Genomic DNA, 5,047 nt, shown 5'->3' with positions numbered 1-5,047 from the left:
GTGGGGTTGGGGATTTAGCTCAGTGGTAGAGCGCTTGTCTAACAAGCGCAAGGCCCTGGGTTCGGTCCTCAGCTCTGGAAAAAAAAAAAAAGACAAAATAACAAAATAATTTTTAAAAAACATTTTTAAAAACCTCCTTAAGATTAAACACAACTACAGGAAAAAGGACAGCGTATTGCATCAGCTATTGACGACTCCCTTGTTCCAAGAGCAATCCTGCATGCCTGCCTCTCAGGACAATGCTGGCCCCTGGGAAGTTAGCCCTCCATTCAACAAGAACAAGAACTCCTTACTTCCCCATCTACCTCCACACACCCTGCATGTGTGCACATGCACAAATATGCACCCAGCAAAAATGTCATGTGTGAGTGCAATGAATGAGGCAGAAAGTTTATAAAACCACTTTAGTGGCTGGGGAGATGGCTCAGTGGGTAGGTAAAGTGCATGCCATTCTGCCAGAGGCTAGGGAGATACCTCAGTCTGTGGGTGTCCTAGTTTTCTCTCTGTTGCTATAATAAATCATTGACCAAAATCAACTCGGGGAGGAAAGTTTGTTTTATCAGATCACAATCCGTCACTGAGGGAAGTCAGGGCAGAACCTGGAAGCAGGAACTGAAGCAGAGACCATGGAGGAATACCACTTACTGGCCTGATTCCCTTGTCTTGCTCAGCCAGTTTTCTTATATGGCCTAGGACCACATGCTCAGGGATGGCACTGCCCACAGTGGACTGGAACCTCCTACATAGATTAGCAATCAAGAAAATACCCCTCAGACATGCCCACAGACCAATCTGATCCAGGCAATTCTTCAGTTGAGATTCCCTCTTCCTAGGTGACTCTAGTTGGTGTCAAATTGACAAAAACTAACAGAACAGTAGGCTAGGTGGTATATATGCATCTGTAATCCCAGCATAGAGTGATGGAGAAGGGTGGACCTCTGGAGCTTGCTGGCTAACCAGTCTAGCCTAGAACTGGCAAACTCCAGTTTCAGTGAGACTGTCTTGAAAAGTAAGGTGGATGACTACTGAGGAAGACACCTAACAGCAACCTCTTGCCTCCACATATGCACACAGGAGCACGTACACACACATGCATACACATACATGCACATACATACACATATATGCATGCACACAAACGCACACACACAAATGCACACAGAGAAAAAAGAAAACTTGGCCAGAGGCTACACAGTGTACAGGTCCCAAAAGCCCCCAGGCCCTGTCTGTGGAAGTAAGGAAGAAAACTGAGCTAGGCTTCCCGGCTACCAAGACACAGGGCAAGTCCCCACAGGTCTCTTCTGCCCACACCAGAGACTGGGAAACAGGAAGGACACAGCTGTGGCTGAAGCACCAAGCCCAGTGTTTTGCACACAGCAGGCTCATGTGTCAGTCATCACCTCAAAATTACTCATGGAACACCCAAGAGAAGTAATCCACACATGTCTCTAAATTACACCACTTCAAATGTCTGAGTTTCGTATGGTGGTGCACATCTATAAAGCTGTACCACTACTGGACATTACTGAGAGCTCACAGGAAGCACTGGCCACTGCGCCAAGTACCATGCAGGCTCTAACTCACACCCTCACCATCACTACCTCCCAGTGTGGTCCGCTCCACTTAGTTCAACATGGTTACCAATCCCACTTAAAGGCTGAAGAAAGAATGCTCAGAGAGGTTCAGTAACTTTCCAAAGGTCACGGAGCCAGCGAAGAGGGGACCCACTGTGAAGCAGATTCGCAGTGCACTCTGCTTCCCCTCTGGCTGTAAGCAGTGTTTCTGCAACTCCCACAGGCAAGACTCCCAGGATGGTGCTGGCCCCAGCAAACCCTGGCACACACAGAGCCAAAGCCTCCTTTCAGACAGAGGAAACAAACAAGGCTTAAGAAAGGCAAGAGGCCTAATGGCCAGCCCTGGGGATGAAAGCGGCTCTGTTGGGTTTAATGGATGCAGCCTGGGGAGACCACAGGAAGGCGGGATTCCTGTCAGCAGAGGAGTGAGAAATTCTACAACCTAATCAATTTGCCAGCCAAAGGTGAGAAGGGGGGTAGGGATTGGACCCAGGGGCAGAGTATGTACCAAGGGGGTGGAGAGTGTACCCAAGGTGTGGTTGTGCAGTGGAACTGGAACGGAGCAAATGCCCCCACCTGATGCCCAGGTGCTGGGCCCAGTTATCCCATCTCATTCTTCACAGGCAACCACTCCAACCCCCAGATTGTCAGAGCTGTTGGTGGGATGTTCAGGTTCCTTCCAGTCTGCTGTTAAGTTCAACTTCACTAGGAGAGTATTAGCACAAGTCTCCCAGACTTGCTCCCCCTTCAGCATGTGTCTTTTGTGGCTTACAACCTGAACTAAACAGAGCTGCAATATGCTGAGGAACTAGGGTGTCATCTGGGCCTCAGATTCCTCATCTACGTAGGGAAGGGCATGTCCACAAGATCCCTTCTAGCCCCCCCTCCAGGAGCTGCAGAAGAGGGCCTCAGCCTTCCAACTGCCCTGCTCCATCTCCCCATTCCCACACACTTCACACAGGCAGGTGACTTCCAGCAACAGCTCCTGAGCAGACAGAGCCATCCCTGGTGACAAATCAGTCAGTCACCCGCTCCCTCAGGGGCTAGAAAGGGCGCTTCCTCCAGGAGGAACCCAGGAGACTGGATAGAGGAATCTCAAATCAGAGCTCCAGCTTGGAGAGGCCCCACAGGAGACAGGGAGAAGTCAGTGCTGGGGACCCCCCTCTGCTGGGGACCCACTCTGTGGTAGGCAGGTGCTTAAACAAGCAAGGTTTCCTTTCTGGGAAGAGGCACCTGATGTGTCACGGGCTGTAATTTAAGCCAGCATTCTGAACACAGGTGAAAACACAACCAAAGTGCCCAACACAAGGCAAGCTCACCTGGGTCTGACATCGCTGTTATCAAAAGTTACCACACATTGAGTGGTCTGAAGTCATACCATCTGTCACCTCATAGTTAGAAACCCAACATGGGTCTCAGCAGACTCTAATCAAGGTGTCATCTAGTATAGCAGATAACCTTCAACCATCAATTTGGGATTGAATCACCTGGAAGACACGCCTCTGGGTGCATCTGAGAGGATGAGGTCTACATGAGGAGGGAAGACCTGCCCTGAATGTGGGCGGTACCATCCCTTCATCAGATGAGTAAAAAGAAAAAAGGAGAAAGCCAGCTGAGCACCAGCATTCACCTCCCTGTGCTTCCTGTGGACACAATGTGAGCAGCCATCTCATGCTCCTGCCGCCATGCCTCTGCCACCATGATGGACTGCACCCTCTACTGTGAGCCAGAATAAACCTTTCCTTCCTTAAGCTGCTTCTGTCAGGTACTTTGCCACAGCAATGAGAAAGGGAGTTGATAGAGCCCAGCTGCTTCCTCCTGCAGCCCTGAAGAGAACTGGCAGCCATGTTTCCCTAGGTTGCTGGCTAAGCTCGGGTCTTTGTACCTGTGAGGCTTCAGGCCTGCTTCCCCCAGGCTGTTGGTTAGGGCAGCCCATGTTCTAAGAAACAACAGTGTTCCTTCTCAGCTTTCCACTGTCACCATGTCACCACACAGAGCCTACCCAGACCATCTCCTTATTCAAGGTCAAGTGACCAGTGACCCTAACTCATCTCAGAACTGAGTCAGAGGGGAGGACTTTAGAGTCTGGCCTCTACCTGAGCCTCTCTTGTGCTGCTCCAGCCTAGTAAGAGGGCAAGCCAATCAGGCCACAGAAACCCAGACCCAGACGAACATTACATAAGTTTAAGGCCATAGATCAACTACAGGTCCTGTGAGCCTAGTACAGTGTGTGCCGGCACAAACCCCTACTGTAGTATAGACAGTGTTTTCTCTGCCCTAAACGTCCTGTGTGCTCTGCCTCTGTGCCCTCCCTCCCCAGTGACTCCAGTAATCACTCATTTTTGTTTCCTCCCTAGTTCTGCCCTTTCTAGAATATCATTTGATTGACATTGCTGCTTTTCCCTGATGTTTCTACTCCCCAGAAACACTGTGGATCCTTTATATCTCAGCCTAAGGAGAAGAGCCTCTTTCGATTTCTAGTCAGTACTTGGTGCCTTTTTTTAATGGTTTTGTGCATTTCCTTCTTGCCCTTCATCTCTTTGCAAATGTTTAGGGCCGGGACCTAGTCTCATCTCTGCCACCTCTCTCCAACTGCAGCCCTCGGCCAGCTTCTGGGAGGACTCTCCTCTATGGTATGGATGTCACCACCAGGCATAAAAACAGGAATGGATCTGGCAGGGTGACAGGTCTGAGACTGTCGAGAGGCCCAGACGCCCTGGGGATAAGCAGAGCAGCTGTATATGAACAAGAGCATGTTTTCAACACCCATTTCTATATTAGGAACAATCCCCCAGGAAGGCCAGCAAGCCTGCTGGCTGGGGACAGTCCTAAAGGAGGCTGGGCATCAGGAATGAGGGCACACACTCCAGGACCTGGTTCCCACCTGAGACCAACTCACCCATAAAGGTGAGGCAGGATAAACAGTTACAGGAGATGAAGGGGACCCAGAAAGGGAAAGGAGACCCTCACCCTGGGCTCTAGGTGGCGTTTCCTGCTGGCTGAGAGTCATGAAATTCAATACAGCTGATAAGCCAAAATTGCCTACAGAGATACTGTGTGTCTTCCTAAAGTCTGCTCAAGCAAGGATGCTAAAAGGGGTTGTGCTTACTTGAGGCCATAATGCTTGTGAACTTGAGTTTAACTGTGCTAGAAATCCTCTCACCCCAAATCTAAACGAGGATTTTCCTAAAATCAACTCACAATTTCATTTACAACCAGCTGGAGCGATGGCTCAGCGGTTAAGAGCACTGGCTGCTCTTGCAGAGGAACCAGATTCGATTCCCAGCACCCACATGGCGACTAACAACTGTCTGTAACTCCAGTTCCAGGGGATCTGACACCCTTCCCTGGCCTCCATGGGCACTGCACTACATGGATTCACTTACGTAAATACAGGCAAAATGCTCAGCACATAATATCAAAAATAAATAAATTCTTTAAAAAGAAAGAAGTAAACCAACTCATTTTTAGAC

The sequence above is a fragment of the Nannospalax galili genome, unplaced genomic scaffold (assembly GCF_000622305.1).
Source record: "Nannospalax galili isolate Female #2095 unplaced genomic scaffold, S.galili_v1.0 scaffold443, whole genome shotgun sequence".
Taxonomy (NCBI): domain Eukaryota; kingdom Metazoa; phylum Chordata; class Mammalia; order Rodentia; family Spalacidae; genus Nannospalax; species Nannospalax galili.
The sequence above is the reverse complement of the archived record's forward strand: the minus strand, read 5'-3'. Positions refer to the sequence as shown.